The following is a 20,237-nucleotide window of genomic DNA, read 5'->3' as shown; positions in this document are numbered from 1 at the left end:
TATAACATTACTACACACACAAGAACACAAGTAATGAGAAAAAAAATTAATAAATACGCCAATAAAGCCAAAATGATACAATAAACTGGTATTAACAACAAACATATTTATCAATAAAAAAAAGGAAATAAAAGAGGGCTGATCATTTTATCTTTAATCAGATCACACAGGTTTTAGACCTGAATATGTCCATCCCTCCAGTTGACACATTCTAAGGTAACAAACACACAACAACTTTTACACAACTTCTATTTTCAGGTCATTATATCCTAATGGAAACTATGGATATTATATTCAAATTTATGCCAAATTCTGCCAATAAATCCCTATAAATCTTTACACACTGGACCTTGTCCAAAAGTTCAAATAAATAAAATATTATGACCTAATAACTATTCTAATAGAAATAAAGGTTTTGTCAGGTCCTAAAAGACCCATGACCTCTGTCTTATTAATGGATGACGTAAACTTGTTGCAGTGGAGCAGAACTGCTTTTCCTGTTTTACCTTCTTGGCCACTGTATAGGGGATTTTCTGTTAAAAGTAATGGTAACAGATGTTCATAGTGGAGGGTAAACAACAAGAGATGCATCAATCTAAGATGCCATATTAAGTATTGCTGCCAGTGCTGAAGAAATGGATCAGGCACTGGCCCTTATGTAAGAATCCACATTAAACACATTTTCTTTGTGGGCAGCCCATTGTTTCAACAGCCCATTATTCCAAAACTCTATAGTCTGAAAAATATCCCAATGGACTGAAAGTTACCATGAAAACAAAAGCCCATCGCTCCAAAGGCTGGTTCTTCTGAATACACCTTTTCCTTTAAGTTTTTGCCTGTAATATTGTAGTGTATTTGGACATGCAAGAAAGCATAAAATCAGGTGATTTTTGCCAGGTGACCTTTATCATCGTGGTAACAATAATGTTTAACATGTTTAATGTTGTGAAACGGTTATAGTTTGGTCAAGTTGAGGCAAGCAACCTACTTGACTAGTTTTTGGGATCAAAACTACTTGGTTAGGTTGAGGAAAAGATCATGGTTGTTAAGTTAGTAGTTAGTAGTTAATTACATTATTTAAGTTACGTACATTACGTTGGTCATACCAGAATGTGTTTTTTTGAGAACAATGGCACATAGTACCGTTTCTTCATCAATGTCATGATAAAAGTCTGTGTTTTCATTATCAGTTATATTCAGTCAATCATGATAGGAGGCTTTCAAATCAGAGAACCAGGCCTGGGCCCAAGTAACTGGTATTGGGTTGTTGCTTTTCTACACCATAGCAACAATATCAACAAAATGTTGCATATATGATGATATAAGTGTACTCCGGTGCAGAACAACATTACTGATGTGAAATCTGAGCAGAGGGTGAGTGGAGACAGGGGCAACCGTATCCAGGCACAGGACGAAGCAATCATACCTAATAGGGTTGGGTGATTTTTACCTAAGTGGCATATGACGATGAACCATCACAGTGAATGTGATGTCGTTGAAAAGACAAACACTGCTGCCACTGATGTAACCATGTGTCTTAGGTTCACCTAACAAGGCAGCTTTAATAAGAAAATACTCAACGGACATAGAGACACAGTGCAATGACCAGCAGCAACAGATTCTTTTTATTTTCTGTTCCATGTTATGTCCCACCTTTTAGTGCCACAGTAGTTCCTTGGCAACTGTTGTTTTACATTAAAACTATTCAATGAGGTATACAGATTTTACGTTTTACAAAAAGAGAGCATGGCATTGAATAGCCCTCTGTACTGGCAGATATCCTGAAATGAGGTATTGGAAACAGTATTTGCAGAGAAAAAGCTGAATCAGCGCATCCTGTCAGACAACTACACAAACATCCCAAAAGGGTTCCCAACCCTGACTACATGTACTGTGGCTTATGACTAGAGTTGTTCCAATACCGTCTTTCCCTTCCCCGATACCAATTCAGATACCTCCTATAAACTCAGCTGACTATCCACTGGATTATTCCTCCTCCTGACACAAACTCAAGAGACCTTTTGTTTGCCTTCAGTTGGCAACAAAGATGTCGACTTTGCAACATGAGGTGATGCCGAGGTCGAAGCTAGCCCTTCTCTTCTTCACTAACCATGAAGTTTGGTGTACAGGACGCTATGAGGACACAGCAGGGTCCCGTTTCAGGGCAAATAAATTACATGGTATTGGAGCAGTGCATAAGCTCACCTTGTTGCTGATATACAATCATTTTAGGCAGCATTGGAGGCATTTTCTGATTTTCTGGGTACCCGTATAAAAACGACCCTACTTGTGACCCCTTAAAACGATGACACAAGTCACATCTAAGTTGTACAAAGATAAGTTTCTTCTTCTCAGGTTGTTTCATTCAATGTCTTAGGGGCCTGAGGATGTTAAATTATCTAGCACTTCAAAAAAGAAAAGCAAAAAGAAGAGACCCCTCAGGTTTATCCTGCAACCCCTTATGGGGGTCTTGACCCTCCGGGCTGATAAGAACTTCCTTAGAACACAGACAAAAACTAATGAGCAACCTGAAGTTCGACTTTGTTCTTGAAGCTGCATGGTGCTTCACACCACACCGTTTTACAGCCTCTGCACTCAAAAAGACAGAGGGCATTTCTCTTGCTTGTACCAGTTTGCACAACAGCTCCATTGACGCAGCAATTTAAGTGATAAGTGATACCAAGTGCGATCCACTCATGGTGTTGGTCTGTGAGGCAGAGCAGGTTACCCTCAGCCCACGTTCCAGCCATCGAAGGATCCCCGTCTCCGTTGCTCCTACGCAGACACAATGTGTGTGTGTGTGTGTGTGTAGATGATTGACTGTGCGTTTGAGTAAATTGTCTTGATCAAATTCCCAATTACACAGATGAGTGTCTCCTCAATGCTGTGGTCTTTGTAGAAAAACACAAACAAACAGACATAAACGTCACACAAACTCACCCACTCATGCACACAAAAACAGACACACACACACACACACACACAGGCCGGAGGCACAAGGCACTTCATTTCCTATTCCACCCCCTCTCCTCATCCTCGGCACCCTCATATTCCACTCTGGCCTCCCCAACACTCAACCCACAGTCACTATAGCAACCTCACACAGAGCTACTGGCAGCCAGAGGGCTAATCATGTCGTTACAGCATCTGTCAGAAAACAGAGACACACACACCCCCAAACATTCATACAACTGCACACACTCAGCCTCCAGCAGCAGTTGGACCCAGGTGTCCATGCATCCTCACAAACAGATAGGAAGGCATGCATCTCCACACACACCCACGGGCATATGTTCATTCACACACACACACACACACACACACGCAAAAACATGAAAATAAGGTCAAGTTTAAGACAAGTTCCTTACCTTTGCTCATGGTTCATCCTGGAACATGAAGTTTAAAAGTGGGAGCTGAAATAGAACAAGACAATATTTTTCAGTTTGAACTGTCTGCACACTTGATCTATGGACAAAAAGACATATTGATTGGTTTTTACACAGTATTTTCTTGGGCCAGGAAGAGTCATTTGCTTGAAAACCTGTCACGGATGAGACAGAGAGATAAATGAACGGAGGCCTACACAGGGATTTGCTGCTAAAATGGGCCGACTACAGAAACATGCCTGCTGGGTATGTTGCTCTGCTGCCACCTGTAGACCAGACCCGGTACTCCACCTACACAGAGTCTTAGGACACTGACCTTAGAGCATCCATCCTGATCCAACTTATTAAATTGGGAAAATGAGAACTACAAAAAGTAAGTGCACACTAAGTTGTTTCTGCACCAGATAGTTGTGGACCTGCAGTGTTTCACATGCTGTCTGATTCAAAATCAAATCCCCTCGATAACATCTCGCTTCCTTCAGCGTACAGTATGTGCGACTCCCAGTGAAGCACTCCGCTCGCCTCAGTATACTCTGTGCATCATCTGAGGAGACTTTCAAAGAGTTTGATGAAATCTATTTTTGTTTTTTGAAGTTTGCTGAGGCTTGCTTCCAAAATGAGTCACACATACACACACACACAGACAAACTCAACTCAAACTCCAGCCAGCCTCAGAAAAGGAAAAGTGCCACTCAGAGCAACACACATACACACACACACACACACAGCCTACGTGCAGCCTCTGCATCTTTTAACAAACCGAAGAGGGGTGAGCGAATGCTTTATATTTAGAATAGTGACGTGATGCAAACTTGAGCGCTAACATGAGAGGAAAGCTCAGCGATGCGTTGGAGAGCTGCATATTCAATAATGTATCAGAGGCAGCGTTTTAAAAACAGCTGGGGATCGCCGCTCTGTCTTGTCCTGTCTGCCGGTCTGTCTCTTTGCATGTCTTTCTTCCAGTCTGTCCACTGCGACGGCAGCAGATTTGCCGCTCCTGCGGGGAGCTGATGTTTGGTTAAACTTTCATCCTGTCGACAGTGTCTTCACTCGCTCTCTCTGTCCCCGAGGATGAGTCTCTCTCTGTGCTTCCTTCGCTCTCTTTTTCAGAGGCGAGATCCCACCCCTTTTTCTTTTCTTTCTTTTTCTTCTCTCTGTGTCTTCCTCAGTGGACATGGCACAGCCTTTTAGCAGCATAAATCATACACAAATCTGGCTGCTTTTCTTTTGACAGTGAGGGAAGGAAGTTTATGTGTGTGCGTTTGTCTGTTTGAAGGTCATCATGATATTCAGCACTTACCTGTTTCAGTACACAGGTCCACTGTGCTGCTTCATCCTTGAGGAATGAAAGAGTAAGAAATCTCCCCAGAATTCTCCTGCAAGAGAGAAGACGAGAAAGCAAAGGGAGGATGGGGGAGTGGGTAAGGGAAGAGGAAAAGCAGAAAAGGGATTAGGAACAGAGCCTTTGCCTTTCAGAACTCAGCGCTCTTAAAGCCAACTCTGCTTTCAACTAAGTTCCTTGTGTTTGCACTCGCCTCTGCATTAATAAGTGTGTGTGTTTATGAAATCAAGTTTCCAGATCGAATGCTTTGACATAAACACAATTAATGTGCAGTAATTGATCCAAAAGCGGGTCGGGTCAACTGGATAGCCCCGGCTCAACTTCTATACTGGGGGCTTTTAAGGCTTTTAAGGCTTCTAGCGAGCTACTTACAAGCCGTACGGGCTGCAAGCAGGATGAGGGGCTAAAACGCCAGAGTGGGAAAAGCATACAGCACCTCAGTATGATAAGACACACTCTGACAGATCAAAGGGGTTGCATTAGGACATGTGTGAATACGGGCATAGAGGCATCTAAAACGTAAGCAAAGAGAGACTGTATACACACACACACACACACACACACACACACGCTCAAACAACCAGATGTTACTCTTCCACGTTCTGCCACTGCAACGACCCTGTGGTGTTATGCAGAATTCTTCTGCCATCTATGGAGTGCAGCAGAGCGCACCAAGCCACAGCAAAATAGAAATCACTTCGCTGGTGGAGTGAAATCAGGATGGGTCTCATGGGCAGTTGCATAGTTATTTTTGCTATGAAATCCGTCCTATGTTGAACTTTGAGGCCTTAGACAAATAATTGTCCACAGGAGTGCTATGAATCAGCCACTGCAGTACAGCAGTTTTGAACTTTTTATGTAAACATCTGAATAGTTTTAAAGGGATAGCTGACCACAAAATCAAAAATCCATAATTTTCCTCTTATCTGTAGTGCTATTTATCCATCTACAATGTTCTGGTGTGAGTTGCAGAGTTTTGGAGATATCGGCTATAGAGATTTCTGTCTTCTCTCCAATATAATGGAACTGAAAGGGGCAAAAACGCATTTGAAAATTTCATCACCAGTGTCCCTTTCCAGAAATCACGATAATCCACAGAACTTGGTTGTGAGCAGTTTCACGCAGGAACTACTTTCTTGTGGTCCAGTAGTTTCTACCAAAGAAAAAACTAGTGCCATCTAGTTCCATCATAGTCAAGAAAAAGCAAACATCTCTACAGCCTCTGCAGTCTACACCAAAACAATCAGGATGGATAAATAGTATGAAAGGCTAAAGGAAAAACATGTATTTTTAATTTTGGGTTGAAATGTCTCTCTAACATGATCTAATTAGTCTCTCTGAGACACGCTGTCAAAAAATTTTTTTAATAAATCTTGAAAAAAGTAAGTATTTGAATCTGAGATGATTTCTTTATATTTTGATTGGGGAATTTTATCTTATTTTCTTCTGTTCTTTTCTTTTTTACCAACAGAACAAACTTTCAGTTATGATTGGACCGGGAACGGATCCCTTCTTAAAATACTCTTGACTTTTTGGTTTGATTCTTTGATGAGCAAAGCTATGGATCATAAGGACCATAGATTTCAGAAGACAATTACGGACATGAACGTACTACATGAAGGAACTTGACACTACAATTTAACTTTACCTATGTTGACCCTGTCTGTTGTCCCCTGGTCTGCCTGTGACAGTCATGACATTTTGCATCAAAAATGACAAGAATGAGAGCACAGCATGTCTACTGTGGACAATATTGAGATGTTGAAGTGATTCTGTCACTGCCAACTGGAGCAAGGTGCCATAACAAAGAGCCACCACTAGTCTGTGCTGTTACCCCACTCCTGTGTTTGTGCTGCTGACCAACTTACTAAATAAGGGCAGAGACGATGATGGCAGCATACATTAACTGCAGAATCAGATGATGTAAAGATCGAGAGTGATTTAATTACAAATGAAATCTGGGACATATGTCATTACTGCAGCATTTCTTCACCTCTAATCACCCGTTGTTTTCAGGTCATGACAGATCCATCTCACATGATGTAATCTAAAACCATTTGAAGAATATGTGCTCCGTCTCAGCCGTGAGATAGATTTCAGAGCTGCATATAGTCTGTGCACTGTGGCAAATATATGTGCACCATGTGTGAAAACTAGTTCACACTTTATTTTCAGTTGATGACACATTCCCCCCTGGATTCCTCTCTACTTGCAACATGTTTCTTCTGTAACGATCTGACAGTGGCTGGTGAAATCAGTTGGGTGGAGGATTATTATAAGCATCGGTTACCCTCTATTGTGGGCGCCAGTTTTCCTCTCCATCATGTTGTTTTCCTGTTGGTGTTTCAGTGCTCCCTGGTTGGAAACCACCTTGTTAGTGAGAATGTGCTTCACCTGCGCTGGCCCAGCAGAAGTAATTAAAGCCTCGGCAGCCGTGCGCGGGAGAGGAAGAGTTTGGAAACTAGATCATTTGGAAAGCTCATGTTGGCGAAAGCAATTTCAGTTTACAGGTCTTGCACAATAAGCTGGGACAAGTTATGTTTATCCTGCTTTCAGTGGACACGGCATTACTGTAGTTTTCTCCCTGATTTTTGTGTGATTAAGTGGCACCCATGGTGAAAGTCTGTCTGTGAACCCTTTTAGTTGCTTTGAAACTCTGTGAGGACTCCCACGGGAACCCTTCAGAGCAGCCTTTGAATCCCTTTTATGTTGATGGCTGAAGTGACTATTCACTCTGAGTCAAAATGTTGATAGTAATTTGAAGGGATTTCAACTCTTGTTACTCCATCTGGACATCACCTTAAAGGTTTCTGCTGGTGGCGGAAATGATTCATGGGAAAAGCTGCATATTATTTGGGTCACTAAAGTGCTTTCACATACCCTTTTCACTCCATGAACCAAACTATTTCTGCACTGACCTGCACAGCAATGGCCCAGATATTTTTTTGATGTCTAACCCTAAGCAGGGCAGCTCAGTGGAACTCGGTTTACTTTGGTTTGGCTTCACTCAGCATGTGTGAAACACTCTTCTTAGGTTTCTGTCAACTGGACTCAACATCAAGGCAAGTGGGTAAGCAGGGTGAGCAGAGTGGGCATCAGAGCTCACATCAGATGGGCAGCTCTTAAGCCCCACTTTAAATGTAGTGCTACAGTAAGGCCATGCATAACACTGACATGGTTACCTACAAACTTCTAGACACGTCCTCCTCATCGTCTCAGTGAGGAGGATGTGTCAGTGGCGGTTAAAGTGGCAGCTAAAGCCGCAGTAGGTGATTTGATCATACACGATGCAAAACCTTAGCCTCACTCCCTGCTGCCTTCTATCACTTTAAGCCCCTCCCACCAAGTGACGCACCAAACATGCATTTGCATTTTTTGCAGTGCTTGAAGCAGAATGCCAAAGCTGTGAACTGTTGTAACTAACTGGCAAACTAATGTCTGTTCTGCTCAGTTATATCTGACACAGAAGCAAGAAACAACACCACGAAGCCTAGCAGAGGGGTGAACCGAGACATGTGTGAGAACATGTGTGAGAACATGGTCATACATGCAAGAAATTAACCTTGGTGAATATATTTGCTTTGTGTTCACTTACATTCTATGCAACCAAAAAGCTGAATAAAGTCTTTGTTTTTGGTGGCAAAGCAACTCAACGTCTGTCAACTTTTGACCAGTGGAGTCTCCCAGTCCTAAACTAACAGCAAATAAGAGTATGCTTTACAACTAAAAAGGGACTACAAATCAGCGAACTGATTGCTACGTGTGCCATATCCTGCCCTGCCCACATTTCACCTCTGCAGGCTATGGTCACTCACCTGCATTCACTTAAATGCGACTGTGCTGCGTCTCTTCTTGTGTACAGTGTTGCTTTGATTGGCTAGATACCTGTTAGCTAAGCGTGATTAGCTGTTTAATTCAGACTATAATACAATTTTTAAAGGAACCCCTCAATTAAATATGAAAGGTGTGAAAACCCAATCCCATGTCACCCTCTAGTCCACACACAAAACATTTACAACAATATGTGAGCATTAATAAGAGAATGGACATTAAAATACACATTTAAAAGCAAGGCAAAAATTACTTTCCCAGTTAATACTTTTTTATGCAATAATTGGTAAAATAATTCAATTCCTTTGAGAGAAGTAAGAACTGTAACTAATTACTAAATTTCACTGGTTGTAACTAACTAGCAAACTAATGTCTGTTCTACTGGACTAGTTATGTCTGACTCAGAGGTAAGACACAACACCAAAGATCCTAGCAGAGAGAAAAGGAGGAACTAGGAACCCGATTGTCACCATGATTGGCTAATTATGTGCTTCCTATCCCTGATTGGTTTTGAAAAAAAAAAACTATATACAAAGGGGTGGGGACTCGAGAAACATTTTTAATGGAACCCTTCAATTAACTATTGTTAGTGGTTTGGTTAATATGAGTTATTTCAACCAAAATTACGACATGGTTTACTCCGGCTTTATGTGTGAGATGTTTCAAGATCATATGCAAAATTTATTTCAGCAGCAAATTCAACTTTGTAAACATGTTTACTCTTTCGAGGTGTGCACGCAGCACAGCTCAATGTCTGCTCAGAATGTAGAGGAGGTTGATGCAGGTCAAGCTGGCAACAGGGACCCTCGTAGCGGCATGCCACAGTTCTGCGTAAACAACTTAAACTTGTTTACAGTTTGTGTATGTGTGTGTGTATCGGATGTTTAAAAGTTTACAAAAAGAAATCGGCATCTAATCTGCCCCCGCAAGAGAGACTAAGCATTTTGAGATGATACACGATGCACAAATGCCTGCATAACTCGACCGAGCTTTCAAAAGTGACCTGCTGCTCTTGATCCTCTTGAGACAGAAAAAGGCCTACAGTGGAACGAGGATTATTGAACACCAGTTATGGTCTCATCTGTGCACTCATCCAACAACCTGTACACGAGACACGAAGACAACAGTGAGACAGAGAAGAGGCACACACAGGATAGAAACTCAAGTCACACTTTAATCCTAAACTACACAAAAAATTAGCTCCTCTTAAAACCTAAAGTAGGATAAGTACAGCTAAATCTGGTGTTTTGAGTTGAGTCAGATTACAATGCTCCAGTGTGTTTTCATGTCTTGATTTAACACAACTGAATGCAACTGAATTCTCAGGACTTAAACCAAAGAGTTGGTTTTAAATCTTATGCCTTTATTGGCATTTGAGCAGACATCTATCGATAACACATCTTTAGGAGAGCAATGTGAGAAATATTCACTGCTGGAAAAACACATTTTTGATTTAATATAGTAGGTTGAATTAAGGTTAGATTAGGAATAAGGATTTCAAATAAGTATTTCATGAGGGCTTCATAAGGCTTTTAGACTGTGAAATGAAATAGCACATTTCCAATTGCTGAATTTAAAGAAGTGCAAGACATTCTTACATTAATAATGTGAAAAAAGTTTGTGTAATGTAAAAGGTGTCGCTTGTACTGACAAGCCTGCAGAGAATCAAATTGCTCTACAGAACATTTTATAATCTTTTTGCTTTTTTTCTTTTCTGTTTTTTGTTTTCAACATCTGCAACTTGTTTTGTTTTGTTTTGTTCTCACCAAAAAGCACATTTATTTGACTTCATCAGCCAGCAGTAGCTGTTGCATTATACACCACACCAAGGTGGAATGTAACTAAATACATTACAAGTAATGTACTTAAATACAAATTGAAGGTATTTGTACTTTACTTGAGTATTTGCATTTAATTTAACTACATACTTTTTCTCTACTACATTTAAGAGGCAAATATTGTACTTTTTACTCTATTACATTTGTCTGACAGCTTTACTTACAATTTACTTACTATATATCTCAAAATTTGGTGATTTTAATATTTTTCTGATAAACCGAAGGATTAAGAGTTCCTCCATGGATTGAGAAAATTGTGAAAACCCTCTTGGATTTGCTGGAAAAAACATCATTACAAAGTTGAAAAGAGTGTATCTGAGCTCATGACAATTTTTTACCGACATATGGTTCTCACAGGACAGTGACACGACAAACATATGATCATCTTATAGTATATGATGCACTGCCGTAGATTAAACTACCCAACAGTACATAAAGTAGTTAAAAAAGTGTGTAATGAAGTTACAGGGGGTTACTGGAAGAAATGGAAATCATGATGTCATTAGTGTAGAATTATCTATAACTAAGAATTGCCATGTTGCACCGCAATGTTTCTACAATAGCTCAGAATGGAAAAACCAAACACTGTCTCTAGTAGAGTTGGTCAATTGGACGATTATATCGTCTGTCGACGATGGGCTGAGTCCATCGCCAATTGTTTTTTTTGCCCGATTTTTAGGGCAATATTTGTCTTATTTTGCTAATGTAGTAGTGTGCAGAGGTACAGCCTCTGCTCTGCACCGCGCTCTCATCCAGCGGCGCAGAACACACCCACTCAGCTGACCATGAGTGCACTGAGCTGGATGACGAGTGAGAGGAACACAGCCTGCAGAGTCAGACTCTTTAAACTCTTTCCACGCGGTAAAGTGAGGATTTATTTTGACCAAACCAGAGTTGGTGATTGTTGGAAGAGTGGACGGACTAACAAAGACAGTTTTGGTGAGTTTTACATGTTTTTCTGTGTTTAACTGAAGTGTGTTTTTCCGAGGCCAACAAGCCAATTAAGCTTGTATTAGTTTGGAAAAAGAGATCAACTTTCTCTGTTTAAAATGGAAAATAAGTGTGAAAACGTAATTTGTAGACACTTTGTGAGTTTATTTTGTGCATACATAGTGAATTCATTGCTTACGCACATCTCCCAGCTGAGACCCGAGAGGTCGAGAGGAGGTGGCTGGGGGGACGATGGTATCACCAATCACCAATGGATGGGCTGACTATGATCGCTTGGAAAATTTTAGCATATCGCATTTTGAGTGTTCTCCATGCTTGGACTGGGAAAGTGAGACAAGGTGCTTGCAATCTGCAAGCTCACCACTGGATTCCATTAAATCCTAAACACTGGTACTTTAAGTACATTTTGTTGATAATTACAGAAGTACAGCTCTGGATTCAGGACTTTTCACAGCGTGATAACTTTTAGTTATGTAAGAATCTGAATAGTTCTCTCACTATTGATGCTATGTGATCTGAATGAAATGTCAGAGAGCTAAGTTAGCAACTAGCTTGTGAACATAGCAGAGTATTAGTGTGGAGACCAAAATAGAGCTAAATGGAGAGTGAATATTGGACTTAAACTGGCTAGACACACGACACTACCTGAATGTTAATGCTGCTCTGGTTGCATGTGTTTGCTAACATGTTTACTGTATGATCTTTGCTAAGTGATAATATGTTAGTCTTGTGTTAAGAGCTTGTGGCCCAAGCGGCCAAAAAATGCAGGTTTCAATACATTTCTATGATTTAAGTCCCTTTCACACATCTACTGTAACTCTGCACTTATCTACACATTACCAAGAGCAGTTGAATGTGTAAATGTACATGTTCGCATTAGTTGCACCGGACAGTAAAAGTATTTAACCCTGCCAGCCACCTAGTGCAAATGGTGTGTATATGCTTATTATTTTGTATATTGCTTTCCATTCTTTCACTGATCATTTTGTTTTCATTTAGACTCTTCACTGCCAATCAATATTATCCTGTATGAGTCTAATTTTTTATCTCATTTTGTAATACCTTTCTCCATCACCTGTGATGTGAAAACATCTGATTTCCACAGTCAGAGGAGATAAAAGTGTGAGTCCTGCTCACAGTACAGTTATAAAATCATGAAGTGTCCCTCCTGCTGGGCAGTCACCCTGCTCTCTGTTTCTATCACCCTTCTCCTCGTCCATCACAGTCAGTTTTGTGGTTTGTGGTCATTTTGAGATTCAGTGTGTACTGATATCAAAAAGCAGTCACCATTACAGATGAGTCCTATTCTTCCTCCTGCACACTATTCATATTTGATGTTGGCTTTTGTATTGTATTTCTATAAACTTGCACAACTTGTGAGAGGCAGACTGAAAGGAGAGTGGTCAAAATTGCAAAATTGATGTAGCAGCAAGGAGAGACATCTTGACATTTAGTCCCTAGTCAAGCGCTGTCCTACACTCCCCATAATCCAACTAGATGCCATCTTTTTGTTAGACCCGTCATGTCCGACATGCACCTACGTCCTTCAATCTCTCACCAAGGCATTAAAAATGTCTCCCAGTCTAAAATGAAATCACCCTGAAGAGAGTTTCAACCCCACATTACAGTGTTTCAGGCTAATTAGCACTCAAGACTAGTAAACTGATATTCATGTGTAAAATTGTTGGAATGTCCTTTAAGTTTGAAGGGCTTTAGATAAGTCACATTGATGACTGTGCAGCACTGATTTTCTGTTCCGTTCTGCCTCTTGAGAAGCCAAATCACTTCAAACTGCTGTTACAACTCCTCAGCCGTACAGAGAGAAGGGCTGAAATTTTAGGAAGCTTTTTTTCTTCATGCTTACTAGTAGGGAGAAAAGCTGCAGCGGAGGGTGGCTGTAAGCAATCTACAGCACAGCAAATTCCATGTAATGGCAGTGTAATGACGCAGCTTACACAAAGGGCACAGACGTCCCTGCTGTGAAACGGTGTCACGTCTTTGTGAAATAATCCTATATTTTCAAATTCTGTTTAACACCACAATGCCGAGAAAATCACGATGACTGTTCTCCTGAGCAGCAGATGCTATTGTGTGCTTGGGGTGGCCCTGCAGTCATGGATATACAGTATGGTGACAATTCTGAATTATCATTTGGCAGGTGCAACAAATTACTCAGTGGTGTCCTACTTTTAAAGACATATTAGATGCTACTGTGCTCGGGGCCAAGAGAACGAATGACTGAGAGAGCGAAAAGGAGTGAAAGAAAGTGTCTGCAACACAGAGGGGAAACAAGAAAAATGAACCAGTGTTACGGGGTGAAGAAGAGAGAGGGAGATAAGGAGAATTATAGCAAATGAGAAAGGGCAAACAAGATATAAGAGGAGAAGAAGTGCTTCTAAAGTGGAGAAACTCTGACGGAGCTTTGCCCTGTTCCATCTGCTCAGCTATCATCTTTGAAAGGCAAAATTACACACTACATCTAATTCTCCCGTGCAGTTAACATCAAATTGTCTCAGCGCTAACATCCTTATTCTTTCGCTGGCAAAGACAGTGTGTGCAGCTCCTCTCACGACACTCTTAGGAATAAAGGTGCTGACTATAACCATACAGGGTTCTTCTAAAGGTTCCACTTAGAACCTTCTGCCTTTCATATGTGGAGCCATCTGTGAAAGGTTTCGTCCAGATCTCCTTATGAGAGGTTCTGCAGAAAACCCTTCATTGGTGTAAGTGTTCACCCTGATCTGGAGGTTCTAGACAAAACTTTTCTACCTTCTAAGAGTGCAACCGAGAACCATTTTATATTCCACGGGATTTATCTAAAAAAACGTCTCAGGGGTACTACTGAGAACCCTTATATATTCCATGGGTTTTACCTTGAAACCATCTGGGGGGATACTACTGAGTACACTTTTATATTCCAATGTTTTATCTAGAACCCAACAAAGGGCTTCTTCTGAGAACCCTGTTATGTTGTGGTACAAAGAACCCTTGACAAAAGAGCTCTTCAAGGACCGTTGAAATCCTCTGTCTTTCAAAAAGGGGTTCTTTGGATGAAAAAGATTCTTTGTGAAAACCCTTAGTCTTACAAAGAACTCTTGATGAACCCTTTCCTCGAAAAAGGGCCCTTTTGGAACCCTTATTCCTACATTCTTAGAAATGAAGGTGCTAAGTAGAACCATAAAGGTTTCTCTGTCTTGTCCCCATGGGAGAACCCTTTTTGGTTCCTGGTAGAACCTTTCATAAAGGTTCCACTTAGAGCCCTTTCAGAGAGTTCTAACTGGAACCCACTGTAAAAGTTTATACCTAGAACCATCTGTAAAAGGGTCCACCCAAACCCCTCTATGACAGGCTCTAAAAGAGAACCCTTTTATGGTTCTATCCAGAACTTTTCCACCTTCTAAGTGCGCTAACAAGAATCTGCCCAGGGGGTTCTACTGCAACACCTTTATGCGTCATAAAGTTTTATCTAAAAACCACCCAGAGGGTTCTATCGAGATTTTTTTTATGTTATGGTACAAGATTTGACAATCCTTGGAGAGCTCTTTCTTCCAGAAAGGGCTCTTTAAATGAAAAAGGTTATTAATGGAACCCTCAGTCTTACAAAGAATCTTTGACAAATGCTTTCTTAAAAAAAAAAAGGGTTTTTCAGAAGTAAATGGTTCAGGGTAGAACCTCAGCCCTCCAAGAAGAACCCTTTTGGAGCCCTTATTTCTGAGATAGTACCTGCAAAGTTCTGGATAAAAAACACCTGACATTTTTCTCTCCAAGGCGACCGAGACGGAGCGTTAATTTAGGCAGAATAAATAGGGAAAGGTGGCAGAATGTCACAGAGGTGGCGGTGGGTGAGACCAGCACGACCTGACACCTGCTTATTTCTTGCTTTTGACGAGGTCACAAATGTTAGGGCTGATATTGGAATCCCACGAGTGCAGAATGGGAATGCTGGAGCAGAATTAGAATGGCCACAGAATGACTGCGACGGGGTTCCTAATGAAGCCTCTCAGTCCCTCTGCCAAAGTGACCCATTTTCTCTTTTCTCTCTCTTTTTCTTCCCCCCTCTTGCTGATACAGCTGCCCCAAATTCTTCACAGGGAATAAGAATATGCATAAATTTAATTAAAATGGATAAAATTATTGGAATAGATTCTTATATCCCTTCAAACCATTAGTCCTTGGGTTTGCACGGACTCCAGCGGGTGAGAAGTCTGACGGGGTCAGTCTTCATTCTCGGGAGAAAATGTCACCGCAGAGATGGTAAATTACAATAACACAAATGAACTTTCACTTTAAAGGACAAGACGGGATTGAAAAGATGTTTTAACTCTGTACGGATGTGTGTGTGTATGTGTGTATTTATGCCTGTGGTATCAAGACAATTAGTTTTTTTCTGCGTACCGATCCTCGCCGACTTCTTAAATAAAATGATTTCCTGGTATCTGTAAGACAATTAGTTCTACTCTTTTTCTCCATTTTGCTTTAAATGCAGTTTGAAATTGTTTCTAAATGCTCACTAGGCTTCTTTGATTGGATTGTTCTGACACAATGGCACTGGTTTAGTTAAAATTAAAAGGATTTGGGAGGTTTTATGAAGTAAAAGTGTGGGGACTGGTCCAAATTGCAAACCCTTGCAAGATAGCAAGGGATTTTGTTAAATATCTTGCAATTACAAAATTCCCTGGAGCGACTGATTATACAGCACTCAGACACCCACTGTAAGTGTACAAGGTTGTTAGCTGAACAGAAGATGATCTGTTTCCATGCCTGCAACAGGATGAGTTTTTCCAGAGGTGCTTCTGAGTAAAAGTGATCTTGGACTGAGTGAGCTGAGACTGATATCAACACATGACTGACTCACATCTAGTTCATACAGCAGTCAGTTTTGTTTGCTTTTCTCCCACTAAATGTATTTTCTTCACCTTCAGTGATGAGCAGTGACACATAGGGCAGTAACAAGTCACAGTGATATAATTACCGTTTTGTAATTCAGTAATTATAATACAGTTACTCAACATACTGGTGGTGACTGGGGTGTAGGACTGGAGGTATTCACTAACAAACTCAAATCTACACTGTACATTTACAGCCAGACAGACAAATTCACTGATCACTTTTTCCTGTGCTCAGTGCGCATTGACCCCGACTCTCACTTGCTCAACTGAAGTTACACACTCACAACGCTACACGACTCTGACTAATCGGTGGTCTGCAGCGTTTGCTGGTTCAACTTATCATCGGGACTAAACCCAAAATACTCCCCAAAAGAGGCAGACATTTTTTTTTTCTCTTTTATTAGACCTATGACTTTATCCCCCAGTCACCCTGTTTCTCAGCTCAGTTCCCTGTTCCACCACTACCTGCTGTGTTGCGCACCACAATATGTAACCTCAATAGAACCATCACCATCAGTTTCATAGAAAACTGAATGTCTGTATTTTTGATGGTGTTGCAAATCATTTTAGGAAGTTAGGTGACACAGTATAAAGACTGACAAAGTCCACACCAGGAGCAGGTTGTGGCAGGTAATTAGGTCAAGCACAAGAGTTTGCTGTCGCAGTTTCATTCAGGCAACAAAAGTAACAAAAAGCAACAAAAGTACTTGATTAAGTTCAGGAAAAGTTTATGGTTTGGATTAAAATTGGCCATTAACCATGTGTTATAGAGACTTTGTGGCAGAAAACCCTGAAGGCTAACTTCTCCCATGTGCTGTTTATCCATTATTTCTTAGCTTTCTTGCTAACATTAGCCAGTCTTAAGCCCACATTTAAGAATCACTTGGTTTTGTTCTGAGTTTTGGGGCTAACGTCAAGCTCTTGATGATCATCAGGTCTAAATACTGTATTTACATAAGTAAATGTATCGTTTTCTCCTTTTTCCACAATTTGGATGCAACATTTAATTATGGAGGGTTTGAAATCAGCACCGTTGACAGAGTCTGGCTGAGTAATGAATGTAACTAATTCATTTTGTGATTGAACAATAGGCAACGTGATTCCTTTTGTAGTGAGATTATTCTAATTCTAATTCTACAAACTGACACTTTAGTGTGAGCTGTTGGTTTTTCTGCACTGATGGTATTCTTTCTTCACATCAGGATGGAGGAGCAGATTTCTCTTGTCATCACTCCAACAGCTACGGCTGTATACACACACACAGACACACACACACACACACACACACACACACACACACACACACACACGTATGTTTGTGCGTGTGTGTGTGTGTGGTGTGTGCACGCATGTCTGTTTGTTTCTTCCCGAGCATCTGCTGTCTTACTGTTGGTGAAAAACGAGGTGCATATAAGTCATCCAGTGAGAGGTAGTCACTAATAGGATAGAAGCTGCTCCACAGGAATGAGCTATGGCCTTATTACCCGCCTCACTTCCTTGCAGCCGGTGTCCTCCCGTAAAAAGCACAACAACACTGTTCCTGTCCTCTCCCCTACACCTACCCCATCCATCCATCCATCTATCCATCCATGTGCTCCATCCTCTTTGTCACGTACCTGCTGCCTTTTCCTGGGACTTTTTCTCTCTTTTCCCTCCCCTCCCTCCTTCACACCACATGTCTTTTCTCTTTACCTCATTCGCTCCTTTGCTCCACACCTCCCGTCGCCTGCCCTTCCTCCTATCATCGCCGCTTCCTTCTCTCCCTACCTGGAGCACCTGGTTTCTACCCTGCATTAAAATAGCCTCTTCCACACCTCTCCCCTCTGCATAGCACCTACCTGATTTACTCAGATCTCTGCTCTCCCCCATATCTCCTCCCTCCTTCTTCCTTCTTCCTCTCTGCTCCGATCCTACCTTAACCTGACCCATCCCTCTCCTCTCCTTTCATTTCCTCTACTTTCCTCTCCATACTCGTCTAAACTTTCATCATATGCCTCTCCCCTTGATCTATTAATCTCTCTCTGTTCTCGCTCTGTCTTCCTTATCCCCTTGGCTCCTTTCCTCCCTTGCTCCCTCTCTCTCTGTCTTCTTCTCACCCTATTTTTCCACCTCCTCCAGCCTCTGCACCTGCTGAAGCCGTCTAGACTGGCAATGAAATGAGGATGGAGAGAGAGAGGGAGACAAGACAAGTGGGGGGTGGATGTGCGTGAAAATAGGAGGACAAGAGGAAAAAGAGAAGAGTGGGAGTAAAAGGAGAAGATGGGAATGTTTCAGGAGATAAAGTGGACAGAGGAGTCGAGAGGATGACATGAAAGAGTGTAGAGATATTGTAAAAGGGTTCGTGACCTAAAGTGCAGTTGTCCATTTTTACAAGAAGAGAAATTCCACTTCTTCTTTGTGGTTCCTTTTCAGTTGTCAGTTTAATTTTCTTCGCTCTAAATTGTTTGGCATCTTCCAGGGAACACAACAGCAATCATTTTTCTGTGGTTCACTGCTTCACACCCACTGAACACCTCTGTCCACTCATCTGTCATTTCATTTTTGAATTGCGCCCCATTTTTCAAGAGATGTGATAAACCTCCCCAATTCACACATTGTATCAAAGTGAAGAAACGTGATCCAAGGGGACGTCGTCCGTTTCTTCCTGATTAACGACTTCATGAATGAATTCTGTGGCATCCGTCCTGTCATATTGTGAATATGGGTGGTGTGAGAGGAGGAGGGAGAGAGCAGAGCAAAAAGAAATGAAGGCCTCGATCGAGTGATGAGGGAAATGAGGACAAACAGATGCTAGATTACATCTTTCTATGACGGATGCACACACACAGTTTTGTTTGATGGTCTGTGTGTTTGTGTGGTTCACAGTGTATGTGTGTGTGTACATGACAGGAGGAGGTGTCCTATCTGTCAGTAACAGGATGTGATAATTAACCTTTCTCCTGCTGAGCGCAGCTATTAAAGCTAAGGCTTTAAACGAGTTTTTATCACGAACACAACACATTACACAACTTCAGTTGTTTAGTGCTGTTGTACACATACAGGGACATACAAGGACACTGTGCACTGGACCAGTTCTTGCAGGGGTCATGCTGTCCTATCCATCTCTTTATTTATTTATCAATGTATCTGACCAGACATTGATTATTAATTAATTGAACAACCCAAAAAAAATCATCAACTGAATTCTACATTCATAGGTAATTTTTACAGATTCATTTCTTCATGTAACTGACCTGACCAGCTTGACTAATAGCTCCACAATATGACAACATAAATAACATGTGCATGCATATAGATAAAGAAAACATGTTCTTTCATCATCCAGTGATCATCATCATCATCACCATCCAGTTTTAGCTAACCCTCTACTTGGTATTTTTACAATGTGGTGCTTTTGACAGCTGTAGAAGCACCACCGGACTGTATCAGTTCACTTGATGATGAAAAATAGCAATGTACTGACAGTACCCCACAGACACACAAACAGCAGAGAGAGCCACCTCTCTGAGCTGTTAGCGTTAGCTTTTTCAAAATGTGCTGCTACTGACTGTCAAAGCCCCAGCGGACTCTGTGTCTCCAGTCTCCAGAGTCTGACAGCAACTGCCCAGTTGGTTAGCTCTGACTGCTAACCGTTACTGCTACACTGAACGTTGTTTACTCACGTGTCACACACTACGTAGCCACAAGGCCACACCCCCCCAAACTGTCCTGTTGTGTTCAGGACATGTCTGGGTGTGGACCTTTAGGCAGAGGGTGTGTGGCCCCTAGTAAGTAACAGCACAGGGTGTGAGGAAAGGAAGTAGCGACCAGGCACCAGATCATACAGTAAGCACACAGACACAATGCTAAAAAATATATTAAGGCAAAATGTTGAGTAGACAAAGTGAATCTGGGTTTGGCTTTCACCCACTGGCAAGCAATGAAGGAGAGCATGGGGATTAAGACTCTGGCCTGTTTTCTGTTGGACAGGTAGGTGCTGGTGGTTAGCGTCATTAGCCAG

At 41.4% G+C, this 20,237-nt stretch overlaps 1 protein-coding gene across 1 annotated transcript in view; it reads right to left on the bottom strand.

Moving 5' to 3' along the window:
- ptprdb (protein tyrosine phosphatase receptor type Db) overlaps window positions 1–20,237 on the bottom strand; it is a 218,718-nt gene that overhangs the window by 151,650 nt on the left and 46,831 nt on the right. The window contains exons 3-4 of the mRNA XM_084715473.1: window positions 4,687–4,762; window positions 3,369–3,413 (exon numbers count right to left, since the gene is read on the bottom strand). The gene's annotated coding sequence lies outside the window, so the exon portion shown is untranslated. The remainder of the gene's footprint in view (window positions 1–3,368; window positions 3,414–4,686; window positions 4,763–20,237) is intronic.

The sequence above is a fragment of the Lutjanus erythropterus genome, chromosome 3 (genome assembly GCF_056507025.1).
Source record: "Lutjanus erythropterus isolate fLutEry1 chromosome 3, fLutEry1.hap2, whole genome shotgun sequence".
Classification (NCBI taxonomy): Eukaryota; Metazoa; Chordata; class Actinopteri; order Lutjaniformes; family Lutjanidae; genus Lutjanus; species Lutjanus erythropterus.
Note: the sequence above shows the minus strand (reverse complement) of the source record. Positions and strands in the feature narration are given on the sequence as shown.